The sequence below is a fragment of the Pongo abelii genome, chromosome 10 (assembly GCF_028885655.2).
Source record: "Pongo abelii isolate AG06213 chromosome 10, NHGRI_mPonAbe1-v2.0_pri, whole genome shotgun sequence".
Taxonomy (NCBI): domain Eukaryota; kingdom Metazoa; phylum Chordata; class Mammalia; order Primates; family Hominidae; genus Pongo; species Pongo abelii.
The window spans coordinates 8,881,123-8,896,594 of NC_071995.2; the positions used below are offsets into that span (position 1 = coordinate 8,881,123).

Consider the following 15,472-nt stretch of genomic DNA (forward strand, 5'->3'; position numbering starts at 1 on the left):
TAGGATTTTTCTCGGTCACTTTGCCAACCAGGGACCCGTCCATAGCTAGTGACACACCCCCCCCCAAACCCCCAGGCCTCACTTGACCCGCTGCCTGTGTTATAGTTTGTACCTGCGTTCAGTGGTTCCTGAACTCTTGTCCCACATCCAAGAAGAATGAGGATATGCTGACAATTTGAAGGATGAGAAGGATGGAGAAGAATTTTATTGAGCGATGGAACAGCTCTCAGCGGAGAGGGGATGCGGTAGGTGGAGGTGGTCCCCCACCCCTGCAGTCAGGTGGTTTCTCACCCAGTGTGGCTGGGTCTGGGCATTTATGGATTCAGAATGGGAAGTGCGTGCTGATTGGTTTGTGAGTATGCAAAAAAAGTTAAAGCGAAGACACCACTCAAAGGTGGGCACAACAGTGTAGAAAACCAATTAGGAAAGGGTAGGTGTATATAAAATGGGTGAAAGGTGAGGATCAATCAAAGAAAAACATGCCAAATGGGAAGGCAGGTTTTTAATCTGGTCCATGGATTTGACTTGTAGCTTGGCTTTCAGGCTTTAAACTGTCTTCAGCTTGGAGATGGGGTTTCACTGGGGATCTGCCTAGGCATTTGTCTGCCTCCTGCCACTATCATTTCCTCATGATTATATTTAAGTTTGCATTTTTTTGGATAGAAATGCAAGGGAAGTGATATGTTTTTATATCAATCAGCATCCATTCAGAAACAGATATCATATTGGTGATTTTAACAGGAAAAATTTAAAGAATTATTTTCTAGTAAAAGATGATCAGTTACTAAAAGAGGACTCTATGATACAGAAGTAGCAGCTACAAAAAGGAGCTGTTACTTCTAGGGCTGAAGAAGAGTTAATAAAGGAGTTACTTAAGTTAAAGGAAATGCTCCCTTCCCCACCTGCAAGATTAGAGATTCAGATCTCTGAGGGGAGGGTGTGTTTCCTACCACAGGAACATGCAATCCACCCACTGATGAGGCCGAGAAGTTGCTGGAGGGTGTGGGCCTCTGTTGAGCAGCCAGTGGGAGCCTTTTAATGATGCCTTCTTTATCCTTTTGACATGTCCATATGATTTTTTGAGGAATTCTTTACTTTCAGGCACATAAGATGTTCCGTGTTTATCTTGTAGCATTCAGCATGAACGGACCTGGAGGACATCATGCTGAGTGAAATAAGACACACACAGAAAGAAAAATAACGATATGATATTGGTTGTATGTGGAGTCTTAAAAAAAATCACCATAGAAACAGTGTAGGAAGATGGTTACCAGGGACGGGGTAGGGGAAATGGGAAGATGTAGGTCAAAAGCTACAAAGTTGCGGTTAGATTCTAATGTTCTAATGTGTAACATAAGGACTATAGTTAATATTGTATTGTATACTGGTACTTTGCCAGGAGAGTAGATTTTAGGTACTCTTACCACCAAAAAAAATAAATAACTACATGAGATGATGAATATGTTAATTTGCTTGACTGCAGTAATCATTTCACTATGTATATGTGTATCAATCAAACTATCTTGTATGCCTCAAATGTATATTTTAAAAAAGTTTTGTGGTTCTCTTACCCTTATCCTAGAATCAGTCATTTCACCAAGGGGTCTTGGTTCTTTTAGTGGAAAATGGTATTGAGAAACCAAGATGTGATTACGAGTTGTGTTTGTTGCTACTTGTGTGTCACTGCTTCAGTGTCAGCAGACAGAGCTAGGAAATTGTTTATTTCCAAGAGTGAACCAAGTTCCCATTATATTCATTGTATGTATACATTTATTCACATATAAGAAAACACAGGAAGTGGTTTTTTAACTGATAAGCCATACAATGTGTGAAGCAAGCCTACTAGTAAGAGTTCCATATTTGTTTAAAGTTCTGTTTTCTCTTGTTAAGGCAAAATATATAAATCATGAAATGTACAACTCTTTTTTTTCTTTTCTTTTTTGAGACGGAGTCTCGATCTGTCGCCCAGGCTGGAGTGCAATGGCACGATCTCGGCTCACTGCAACCTCTGCCTTCCGGGTTCAAGCTATTCTCCTGCCTCAGCCTCCCGAGTAGCTGGGACTACAGGCGCCTGCCATCATGTCCGGCTAATTTTTGTATTTTTAGTAGAGATGGGGTTTCACCATGTTGGCCAGGCTGGTCTCGAACTCCTGACCTTGTGCCGCCCACCTCAGCCTCCCAAAGTGCTGGGATTACAGGCATGAGCCACCGCACCTGGCCTAAATGTACAACTCTTAAGGATACAATTCAATTTATTTTGACAAATGCATCATAACTGTTACCCCTCTGTAATCAAAAAATTTAGAAGATTTTCATCATCCAAGAAAATTTCCTCATGCTCCTATCCAGTCATTTTCTCTTAGTCCTAGAGGTAACTATTGCTCTGATTTTTTTTTGAGATAGAGTCTCTATCACTCAGGCTGAAGTGCGATGGTGCAGACATGGCTCACTGCAGCTTCAACCTCCCAGGCTCAAATGATCCTCCCAGCTAGCCTGTGGAGTAGCTGGGACCACAGGAGTGTGCTACCATGCTAGGATAATTTTTTTATTTTTTGTAGAGATGAGGTTTCCTTATTTTGCCCAAGCTGGTCTTGAATTCCTGGGTTCAAGTAATCTTTCCACCTCAGCCTCCCGAAGTGCTGAGATTACAGGCATGAGCCATCAAGCCTGGTCTTTTGAATTTTTCTTTTTTTTTAAATTATAGATTAATTTTGCCTATTTTAGAACTTAGTATAAATGGACAGATACTGATAGTGGTGGGAAGCAGACAAATTCTTAGGCAGATACGGGCGGGTCCCTGGTGAAAACCGACCTTCGAGTCAAAGACCGCCTGAAGCCTGAAAACTCACTTGCCAGTTCTGGGTAGAATCCAAGACCCAAGTGAGAACTCCCGCAATGCCTTTTAGCCAATCAAATGGTGCTTTTTCCAGGCTGCCTAAGCACCAATCAGCACACACGCTCCCATTCTGAGCCCATAAAAACTCCCGGACTCAGCTACACAGTGGGACTACCCACCTTTGGGTCCCCTCTCTGCTGGGAGCTGTTCTGTTGCTCAATAAACGTCCTCTCTGCCTTGGTCACTCTGCGGTTTTCATTGTAACTTCATTCTTCTTGAACGCAGGACAAGAACTCGGGACCTGCAGAACAGCGGGTGCAAAAGAACAGCGGGTGCAAGGCTGTAGCCCTCCTGCCCTCTCCTGGCACCAGGCGGCCACCCCACGTTATGGGAAGTGGTGGTGGGGCCAGGCCAGCCCAGGAGCCGTGGGCTGGTGGGACTGAACAAGCTGGGACATGCCCCCGTTCGGCAAAGCTTGTGGACGGCAGGAATGAATGAACTGTAACACAAACGAGCTGAGACTCTTGGGGGTGCAGACCTCGGGATTCCCCAAGCCAGAGCTGTAACATGCTGTAACACCCCCCGCCGCATTTCTTTTTCTTTTTCTTTTGAGACGGAGTCTCACTCTATCACCCAGACTGGAGTGCAGTGGTGTGATCTTGGCTCACTGCAACCTCTGCCTCCCAGGTTCAAGTGATTCTCCTGCCTCAGCCTCCTGAGTAACTGAGATTACAGGCACCTGCCACCACTTCCGGCTAATTTTTTGTATTTTTAGTAGAGACGGGGTTTTGCCATGTTGGCCCGGCTGGTCTCGAACTCCTGACCTCAAGTGATTCTCCTACCTCAGGCTCCCAAAGTGTGGGGATTACAGGCATGAGCCACTGCACCTGGCCTTTGAGTTTCCGCAGTTGCTGGTGTCTTTGAGTTTTTTGGGTGCCACTGCGTTCCCTTCGTTCATACGCCAGTGCCCAAGGCAGAAGCTGCTTGCAGTATACCTACCTGATCCAGCCACAGCTTCACATGAAGCTGGTGCCTGGAGGTGATGCCCTGCTGTAGCAGCTAGCATACCTGGCTTGCCTTTGGTGGGTGTGAGATCTGGGCCAGTACCGCTAGCCAAGAGCCAAGCACAGCCTGCCAAGCCCAGTGGGTGGAGCCAGCCCAGTGGTCAGGAGTGAATCTTGATCTTGAGCAAGGCCTCCCCGGCCGTGGAGGTCTCTGGCTGTGGAACAACACCAAAAAATCCTTTGTCAATATTGTCAATAGCATGTTCCTTTTGCATTTGCTTGATTTCTTTCACTGTAATATCTGTGAAATTGTATCAGTAGTAGGTTTTGTTTTGTGTTTTGGTGGGGTGGTATTACATTTTATGAATACAGTAACCCTCCCTTCTCCTCAGGGGACATGTTCCAGGGCCCCTGCTGTGGACAGCATCTAACCCAGTTGCCTTCAATGAGAATATATTTCTGTTCATATCTTCCACCCACAAATTTAATGCCTTTTCCGTCTTAACGAAGCAGTTACCGTGCATGACCCATGGCAGTAACTTCTGCAGTTTGAGTTGCAACAGCAAAACTAGCACACATTCTTTTCCCTTCTTCACAATTTAACAGATGGAGGATTTATTCTTACCATAGATGTTAGCAACCTCGGAATACATGCTTTTGTTTTGTTTTGTTTTGTTTTAGTAACTCAAGAACCTTCACCTTTTTATTTAAAGGAAGCACTTTACACTTCTCTTTGGCATGTCTGCATAGCCAGCATTACTACTCTTGCGCTTTGTGGCCATTATTAAGTAAAATAAGAGTTACTTGCACTGCGATACTGTGGCAGTCAATCTGATAACTGAGAGGGACGCTAATGGGCAGGGAGTGTCCACAGCGTGTTTCCACTGGACAAAGGGGTGATTCATGTCCCAGGTGGGATGGAGCAGGACAGTGCAAGATTTTATCACAGTACTCAGAACAGCATGCAATTTAAAACTTATGAGTAGTTTATTTCTGGAATTTTTCATCTGATATTTTCAGACCTTGGTTGACCACTGGTAACTGAAGTTGTAGAAAGCACAACTGCAGATAAGGGTGGGGAACTATCGTATTTCTCATCTTATTCATTCCTCTTTTGATGGGCAGTTGGGTTCTATCTGTATTTTCTTCTAAGAAGCCTTATAGTTTTATGTTTATGTCTGTAATTTATTTTTAAAATTTTTTAGAGACAGGCTCTTGCTATAGTGCCCAGGCTGGTCTCAAACTCCTGGCCTCAAGCGATTCTCCCAGCATGGCCTCCCAAAGTGTTGGGATTACAAGCATGAACCAGTGTGCCCGGCCGGTGATCTATTTTGAGTTAATTTTTGTGTATGGTTGAGGTAGGACTGAGGTTCCTTTTTTTCCCCCATATGGATATATAATGACTTCCTATAACATTATTTGACTATTTTTTCCTCTCTTAATTGCTTCAGAGCTTTGTTGAGAATCAGTTGATTGTATAAATGTAGTTCTGTTTCCGGACTTAATTCTGTTTAATTGGTATCTTTATTATTATGCTAATAACACACTCCTCATTCTTCTAGTTTTATATTAAGTCTTGAAGAAAGGTATTATAAGTCTTCCTTGTCTTTTCAAGATTGTTTTGGCTATTCTAGGTCCTTTGCATTTCCATATACACTTTAAAAGCAACCTGTTAATTTCTGTTAAAAAAATCCTGCTGGGGCAAGGCATAGTGGCTCACATGTGTAATCTCAGCACTTTGGGAGGCTGAGATGGGAGGATCACTTGGGCTCAGAAGTTCAAACCAGCTTGGGCAACATGGTGAGACTCTGTCTCTACAAGAAAACCTAAAAATTAGCTGAGCATGGTGGTGTGTGCCTATGGTCCCAGCTACTTGGGAGGCTAAAGTGGGAGGATCGCTTGAGCCCAGGAGGTCAAGGCTTCAGAGAGCCATGGTTGCACCACTGCACTCCAGCCTGGGCAACAGAGTGATACCCTGTATCAAAAAAAAAAAAAAAAAAATCCTGCTGGGGTTACAACTGGGGTTGATATGAATCTGTAGATAAATTTGGGGAAAATTGACATCTTAATGTTGAATCTTATAATTCATGAATATGAAACCACCTTTGCAGAACTATAAGTAATGAGAGAAGTCTAATATGGTTGACTCCATCTTGCTTCCAACCTCTCAGGTTAAATTGTTTTTTTGTTCATTCTAATATGGGGGCCAAGATAACCATAACAGGAATTTAGTTTACAGTTAAAACCACATTCATAAGACAAAGTTAAAATTATGGTAGGGGCTTGAACTTTGCTGGAGAATAGGCATAGTTGAACAATGACCCGCCATTGCTTAGCTTGTTTTTGTTATATAAGTTGCTTACTGCCCCAGAGTCTTGTATCTGGGGTCACAAGATTTAGAGCTTCTCCAACTTTTCCTGTAGGTAATATTACTATTGTAAAACCTAAAGAACTGGTCTTTGAGACATTTTTCAGATTTAGCATTTCAGGAGACCAAGAGATGCCACTTGGTCCTGAGACCCCTTCCCAGGAAATGACTTGGCTGTGTGAATACAGTTTTAGACACTCCTGCAATTTCATCCCCAGCCAATCCGTTGTTTCAGTTCTCCAGCCCCCTGCCTGCCAAAGTAGTAGTTAAAAAACCCTAGCCTCTGAACTCTTGGGGGGATGAGTTTGAAAAGTGTCTGTCGTTCTCCTCACTTGGCTGGCCCTGCAATTATTAAACTCTTTGCTGCAACACCTGCTGTTCTCATTGTTTTTTTCAGGGCAGCAGGCAAGAAGAACCCCTTGGGCTATGACAAATAGGGTACAACTCTATGTAGGCCTTAATTTTTTTCAGCAATGTTTTACAGTTTTCAGTGTAGAGGACTTACATGTCTTTTGTTACATTTGCCCTGAAATGCTTTATTTTTTGATGCTTTTATAACTGAAGTTATTGTGAAAAATTTACTTCATGAATATTTACTGGTGGTGTGTAGAAACACAATTGGTTTTTGTATTTGTAACTGTATTCTGTTAGCTTGCCACTTATTTTGGCAGTTGCTTTTTAGATTTGTTAGGATTTTATATTTAGACAATAAATTTGTCTGCTAGTTTAATATCTATTTTCAGACTTCTGGATTCTGTTCATGATGGTATAACTGGGACTGGATTTATTCTTCTATCTTAAACAACTGGCAAACTGGGAAAATATATGGAACAATGGCTTCCTGATATTGGACAACAGGTAACACAAGACATTGATTCCTGAGAGGAGGGGAATAAGTTAGGCGAGCCCCACAATTCCCCCTGCTTAATGCATGGAGAGACTATCCAAGGTGCAATGCAGGAAGGGGGAACCCAGACAGAGCCTGGCAGTTTCACTGAGCTTCAGAGGGAGAGAGTGTGGAGTTTGAGAAGACTAAGGCAGCTAAGATTTGTGGGTCAGAGTACCAGAGAAAAGAGAGATGCGCAAAGAGTGAGCTCTAGATAACTACAGAGGAATCCTCTCAAGCCTTTGGTTGAGTTCTGAGCTGAACCACTTCAAAGGAGTAGGCAGAACAACTCCTAGATCTCACACAGGGCTAGGAATAGTGTTTTCACCTGCCAGAGTGGAAAGATGTTCTTAATATATGGGATTTTCAGTAAAGTTCTGAGAAGACTTTTGACTCAGTAGCGCGTTCAAATTAGTTCTAGACTTACATAAAGCCCTGATAAAGCTTTAATATGATGGGAAGCAATTCCCCATGGATTGCTCACATTTTTGCATGTCTTGCAAGCAGAGGCACTAACTGACCTTTTGTTCCAGACTTTCTTTTCAAGGATATCTGAACAGTGAACAGCCTTAGAATACAGAAATAGTGTCTCCTTCTGGGGCCAAGGGCAGATTTGTTTATTGTCCAGTATAATAAAGGTCATGTATCCTTTTGGGACAAAATATAGTACTGCTTGTAGCACATTATAAAAATTCAGATTCCCTAAGCTCAAGGGAGATTCCCTAAGGTCTCCTTTCATTTGACCCACTCAATGTTTTCTGGTAGTTAGGTTATTTGAGGGGACGAGGTGTAGGAGATGGCAAAGAAGAGGAGAAAAATAAAATTTCTACCCTGATTATCAAAGATACCAAGAGTGTCATCTCCTTTAATCCCTGTACCAACTCAGCAAGTTAGGTTTCATTATTATTTCCATTTTACATAAGGAAACTGAGGTTCACAGACATTAAACTGCTCAAGCTGTGATGTAGACCCACTGGTTGCACAGCATCCATCTGGCCTTTTCCATATTGCTGCTTTGAGACTTGGGAGGCAAGAAAAACCAGTGCAAACAGGAATCTCATGTTGCTTGATACACTGTAAATAGTAATGTCCTTTGCCTTCGAGCCAGGAGTTTTGTGTCTTTAGCTAATATTTGTGAAACTTGGCAGGTTAATGTGTTTGCTCAGAAGTAGCATAAAATCTCTGATTCTTCACAGTTCTAGATAAAAAGCAGGCCTCAAAAGGATCAAACCGATAACAGGTAACTGTGTTCCATAAAAAAGATGGCAATTTTTATTTATTTATTTATTTATTTTTAGAGATGGAATTTTACTCTTGTTGCCCAGACTGGAGTGCAATGGTGCAATCTCAGCTCACTGCAACCTCCGTCTCCCAGGTTCAAGTGATTCTCCTGCCTCAGCCTCCTGAGTAGCTGGGGTTACAGGCACCTACCACCATGCTCGGCTAATTTTCGTATTTTTTTTTTTTTAGCAGAGACAGAGTTTCTCCATGTTAGCCAGGCTGGTCTTGAACTCCTGACCTCAGGTGATCTGTCTGCCTCGGCCTCCCATATTGGGATTACAGGTGTGAGCTACCGCCCGCGGCAGCAATTTTTAAAAGAACACAACAATATCTGGCACTCCGTAGCATACAATTCACAATGTCTGGCATCCAGGTAAAAATTGCCACACAAGCCAGGTGTGGTGGCTCTCGTCTGTAATCCCAGTGCATTGAGTGTCCAAAGTGGGAGGATCACATGAGGCCAAGAGTTTGAGACCAACCTGGATAACATAGGAAGACCCCATCTCTACAAAAAATTTAAAAATTGGCCAGGCCTGGTGGTACACACCTGTAGTCCCAGCTACACAGGAGACTGAGGTGGGAGAATTGTTTGAGGCCAGGAGGTGAAGGTTATAGTGAGCTGTGATCCTGCCACTGCACTCCAGCCTATGCAACAGAGTGAGACCCTGTCTCTTGCCAGCTTGCTAAGAAGGAGGTAAATGTGATCCATAACAAGGAAAAAAAAATTAATAGAAAGAGACCCAGAAATCACAAAGCTGATAGAATTATCAGCAAGGATGATAAATCAGGTATTATAAATACACTCCATATGTTCAGAGAATAGAGGAAAATTGAACATGGTGAAGAGAAAAATGGAAGATATTCAAATAATATCTTCTAGAAATGAGAAGTGTAATAAATGATAAGATGAATATATGATGGATGGGATCAACAATGATTAGAAACTGCCGAAGGAAAGATTAGCTGACTTGAAAACGTATTATCAGAAAATATCCAAAATAAATACATGGAGGCCAGGAGTGGTGGCTCACACCTGTAATCCCAGAACTTTGGGAGGCTGAGGTGAATGGATCATTTGAGCCCAGGAGTTCAAGATCAGCCTGGGCAACATGGCAAAATCCCATCTCTACCAAAAAAATACAAAAATTATCTGGGCTTGGTGGTGAACACCTGTAGTCCCAGCTACTCAGGGGGCTGAGGTGGGAGGATAGCTTGAGCCCAGGAGGTGGAGGTTGCAGTGAGCTGAAATCACACCACTGCACTCCAGCCTGGGTGACAGAGCCAGAACCTGTTTCCCCCACAAAAAAAAAGAAAAAAAAAAAAAAAAGTAAAGGAAACAAACAAAATAAACACAAAGGGAAAAAAGAAGATACCTCCCCCAACCCTGAAAACATCAGAGCTTCAGTGACCTGTGGTACTATGTCAGTCAATCTAACATGTATAATTAGGGTTTGAGAAAGAGGACAAATTTGGCCCAAATTTTTCCAAATGAGATAAAAACTAAAAACTCATAGATCAAAGATGCTCAATAGATTTTAGGCAGAAGAAACATGAAGAATTATTTATACCAAGCTACATTATTAAGCTGCTGAAAGTCAATGATAAAGAGAACATGTTAAAAGCAGCCAGAGAAAAAATACACAATGGCATAGTTTCTTTGCATCAGAAACTATGCAAGCTGGAAAAAGTTAAATATATTTAAAACACTGGGGTGAGTATGGAAAACCCTGTCAACCTAGAGTTCTATGCATTCAAAAATACCTTTCAGAAATGAAGGCAAACTCAATTTTTTTCACATGAACACATGCTGAGAGAATTCATTGCAAACAGACCACTAAAAGATATAGTAAAGGAATTTCTTCTGCATGAAGGAAAATAACACCAAGGGAAAAGTTAGGTTTATACAAGGTAATGTAGAACATTTAGAAATGTTGAACCAGCCTTGCATCCCAGGGATGAAGCCCACTTGATCATGGTGGATAAGCTTTTTGATGTGCTGCTGGATTCAGTTTGCCAGTATTTTATTGAGGATTTTCGCATCGATGTTCATCAAGGATATTGGTCTAAAATTCTCTTTTTTGGTTGTGTCTCTGCCAGGCTTTGGTATCAGGATGATGCTGGCCTCATAAAATGAGTTAGGGAGGATTCCCTCTTTTTCTTTTGATTGGAATAGTTTCAGAAGGGATGGTACCAGCTCCTCCTTGTACCTCTGGTAGAATTCGGCTGTGAATCCATCTGGTCCTGGACTCTTTTTGGTTGGTCAGCTATTGATTATTGCCTCAATTTCAGAGCCTGTTATTGGTCTATTCAGAGATTCAACTTCTTCCTGGTTTAGTCTTGGGAGGATGTATGTGTCAAGGAATTTATCCATTTCTTCTAGATTTTCTAGTTTATTTGCATAGAGGTTTTTATAGTATTGTCTGATGGTAGTTTGTATATCTGTGGGATCGGTGGTGATATCTCTTTTATCATTTTTTATTGTATCTATTTGATTCTTCTTTCGTTTCTTCTTTGTTAGTCTTGCTAGCAGTCTTATCAATTTTGTTGATCTTTTCAAAAAAACAGCTCCTGGATTCATTAATTTTTTGAAGGGTTTTTTGTGTCTCTATTTCCTTCAGTTTCTGCTCTGATCTTAGTTATTTCTTGCCTTCTGCTAGCTTTTGAATGTGTTTGCTCTTGCTCTTCTAGTTCTTTTAATTGTGATGTTAGGGTGTCAATTTTAGATCTTTCCTGCTTTCTCTTGTGGGCATTTAGTGCTGTAAATTTCCCCCTACACACTGCTTTGAATGTGTCCCAGAGATTCTGGTATGTTGTGTCTTTGTTCTCATTGGTTTCAAAGAACATCTTTATTTCTGCCTTCATTTCATTATTTACCCAGTAGTCATTCAGGAGCAGGTTGTTCAGTTTCCATGTAGTTGAGCAGTTTTGAGTGAGTTTCTTAATCCTGAGTTCTAGTTTGATTGCACTGTGGTCTGAGAGACAGTTTGTTATAATTTCTGTTCTTTTACATTTGCTGAGGAGTGCTTTACTTCCAACTATGTGGTCAGTTTTGGAGTAGGTGTGGTGTGGTGCTGAATAGAATGTTTATTCTGTTGATTTGGGGTGGAGAGTTCTGTAGATGTCTATTAGGTCTGCTTGGTGCAGAGCTGAGTTCAATTCGTGGGTATCCTTGTTAACTTTGTGTCTCATTGATCTGTCTAATGTTGACAGTGGGGTGTTAAAGTCTCCCATTATTATTGTGTGGGAGTCTAAGTCTCTTTGTAGGTCACTCAGGACTTGCTTTATGAATCTGGGTGCTCCTGTATTGGGTGCATATATATTTAGGATAGTTAGCTCTTCTTGTTGAATTGATCCCTTTACCATTATTTAATGAGCTTCTTTGTCTCTTTTGATCTTTGTTGGTTTAAAGTCTGTTTTATCAGAGACTAGGATTGCAACCCCTGCCTTTTTTTGTTTTCCATTTGCTTGGTAGATCTTCCTCCATGCCTTTATTTTGAGCCTACGTGTGTCTCTGCATGTGAGATGGGTTTCCTGAATACAGCACACTGATGGGTCTTGACTCTTTATCCACTTTGCCACAGGGACACAGGTCCCTGGGATGCAAGGCTGGTTCAACATACACAAATCAATAAATGTAATCCAGCATATAAACAGAACCAAAGACAAAAACCACATGATTATCTCAATAGATGCAGAAAAGGCCTTTGAAAAAATTCAACAACCCTTCATGCTAAAAACTCTCAATAAATTAGGTATTGATGGGACGTATCTCAAAATAATAAGAGCTATCTATGACAAACCCACAGCCAGTATCATACTGAATGGGCAAAAACTGGAAGCATTCCCTTTGAAAACGGGCACAAGACAGGGATGCCCTCTCTCACCACTCCTATTCAACATAGTGTTGGAAGTTCTGGCCAGGGCAATCAGGCAGGAGAAGGAAATAAAGGGTATTCAATTAGGAAAAGAGGAAGTCAAATTGTCCCTGTTTGCAGATGACATGATTTTATATCTAGAAAACCCCATTGTCTCAGCCCAAAATCTCCTCAAGCTGATAAGCAACTTCAGCAAAGTCTCAGGATACAAAATCAATGTACAAAAATCACAAGCATTCTTATACACCAATAACAGACAGAGAGCCAAATCATGAGTGAACTCCCATTCACAATTGCTTCAAAGAGAATAAAATACCTAGGAATCCAACTTAACAAGGGGTGTGAAGGACCTCTTCAAGGAGAACTACAAACCACTGCTCAAGGAAATAAAAGAGGATACAAATAAATGGAAGAACATTCCATGCTCATGGGTAGGAAGAATCAATATCGTGAAAATGGCCATACTGCCCAAGATAATTTATAGATTCAATGCCATCCCATCAAGCTACCAATGACTTTCTTCACGGAATTGGAAAAAACTACTTTAAAGTTCATATGGAACCAAAAAAGAGCCCGCATCACCAAGTCAATCCTAAACCAAAAGAACAAAGCTGGAGACATCACGCTACCTGACTTCAAACTATACTACAAGGCTACAGTAACCAAAGCAGCGTGGTACTGGTACCAAAACAGAGATATAGACCAATGGAACAGAACAGAGCCCTCAGAAATAATGCCACATATCTACAACTGTCTGATCTTTGACAAACCTGACAAAAACAAGCAATGGGGAAAGGATTCCCTATTTAATAAATGGTGCTGGGAAAACTGGCTAGCCATATGTAGAAAGCTGAAACTGGATCCCTTCCGTACACCTTATACAAAAATTAATTCAAGATGGATTAAAGACTTAAATGTTAGACCTAAAACCATAAAAACCCTAGAAGAAAACCTAGGCAATACCATTCAGAACATAGGCATGGGCAAGGACTTCATGGCTAAAACACTAAAAGCAACAGCAACAAAAGCCAAAATTGACAACTGGGATCTAATTAAACTAAAGAGCCTCTGCACAGCAAAAGAAACTATCATCAGAGTGAACAGGCAACCTACAGAATGGTAGAAAATTTTTCCAACCTACTCATCTGACAAAGGGCCAATATCCAGAATCTACAATGAACTCAAACAAATTTACAAGAAAAAAACAAACAACCTCATCAAAAAGTGGGCTTTTTGAACAGACACTTCTCAAAAGAAGACATTTATGCAGCCAAAAAACACATGAAAAAATGCTCATCATCACTGGCCATCAGAGAAATGCAAATCAAAACCACAATGAGATACTATCTCACACCAGTTAGAATGGCGATCATTAAAAAGTAAGGAAACAACAGGTGCTGGAGAGGATGTGGAGAAATAGGAATACTTTTACACTGTTGGTGGGACTGTAAACTAGTTCAACCATTGTGGAAGTCAGTGTGGTGATTCCTCAGGGATCTAGAACTAGAAATACCATTTGACCCAGCCATCCCATTACTGGGTATATACCCAAAGGATTATAAATCGTGCTGCTATGAAGACACATGCACACATATGTTTATTGCGGCACTATTCACAATAGCAAAGACTTGGAACCAACCTACATGTCCAATGATAGACTGGATTAAGAAAATGTGGCACATATACACCATGGAATACTATGTAGCCATAAAAAATGATGAGTTCATGTCCTTTGTAGGGACATGGATGAAACTGGAAACCATCATTCTCAGCAAACTATCGCAAGGACAAAAAACCAAACACTGCATGTTCTCACTCATAGGTGGGAATTGAACAATGAGAACACATGGACACAGGAAGGGGAACATCACACACCGGGGCCTGTTGTAGGGTGGGGGGAGGGGGGAGGGATAGCATTAGGAGATATACCTAATGCTAAATGATGAGTTAATGGGTGTAGCACACCAACATGGCACATGTATACATATGTAACAAACCTGCAAGTTGTGCACATGTACCCTAAAACTTATAGTATAATAATAATAAAATAAAATTTTAAAAAAAGAAATGTTAAATATGTATGTAAGTGTAAAAGACACCTGTTCAAAATTTTAAAGATATCTCTAAAAAATTAATAACCAGGCTGGGCCAGGGGGCTGACACCTGTAATCCCAGCACTTTGGGAAGCTGAGGCAGGAGGATCCCTTGAGCCCAGGAGTTTGAGACCAGCCGTGGCAACATAGTGAGACTCCGTCTCTACAAAAAATTAAAAAATTAGCCAGGCGTGGTGGTGCATGCTTGCAGTCTCAGCTACTTGAAGGCTGAAATGGGAGATTTCTTGAGCCTAGGTGTTCAAGGCTCAATATATGGAACAATGGTTCCATGTATTTTCTGCACTCCAGCCTGGCCAACAGAGCTGGACCTTGTCTCATAAAAAGAAAAGAAGAAAAATAATAATTTATTTTGGAATTTATAACAATAGAAGTAAAATGTATGAAAACGGCCAGGGAAGGGGAGATGGGTATACTATTGTAAAGTTCACTTCATATACATGAAGTAGTATAGTATTATTTGAGAGCAGAATGTGATTAAAGATGTGCAATGGAGAACCTAGAGCAATCATAACAGAAAGAAAGAAAAGAAGGAAGGAAGGGGGAAAAGAAAGAAAGAAAAATTAAGGAAAGGGAAGGAAGGAGGAGGGAGGGAATAAATCAGGAAAGGGAAAGATAAATAATAAGCAATAATAAAGGTAAAGTAGAATCATGAAAGACATTCAGTTTAAAAAAGAAAGTGAACAGAAAATAAATAGAACATACAGAAGATAAATGCAAGGTAGTAGATATAAACTCAAGTAAAATGATAATCACATTATGTAAATGGCCAAAATTCTCCAATTAAAACGGGTTGTCAGATTAGATTTTTAAAAAAGGTCCAAGTGTATGCTATCTAAAACAAAAAAAAAACACACACACACACTGAAATAATAGAAAAATCTATACCATGCAAAGAGAGTTGGAGTGCCTATCTTAATCAGACAAAGTAGATTTCAGAACAAGAAATATTACTAAGCCTTGTTCTAAAATAGAGTGACAATTTTATAAGGGATAAGGGGTGATAATTTTATAAGGATAAAAGGGTCAGATAATTAGGAGAACATGTGTTTGCACCTAATAACATAGCTTCAAAATACATAAAGCAAAATCTAAGAGAACTTGAGAGAAA

At 40.9% G+C, this 15,472-nt stretch overlaps 1 protein-coding gene across 2 annotated transcripts in view; it reads left to right on the forward strand.

The window, feature by feature from the left end:
- Positions 1–15,472, forward strand: part of KLRG1 (killer cell lectin like receptor G1) — a 65,111-nt gene that overhangs the window by 3,272 nt on the left and 46,367 nt on the right. The window contains exons 2-3 of one of the 2 annotated variants that reach the window (XR_008511814.2): positions 106–245; positions 3,122–5,870. The exons of the other annotated variant lie outside the window; for it this stretch is intronic. The gene's annotated coding sequence lies outside the window, so the exon portion shown is untranslated. Of the gene's footprint in view, positions 1–105; positions 246–3,121; positions 5,871–15,472 lie in introns of those variants that run through there. 2 annotated transcript variants of the gene reach the window in all.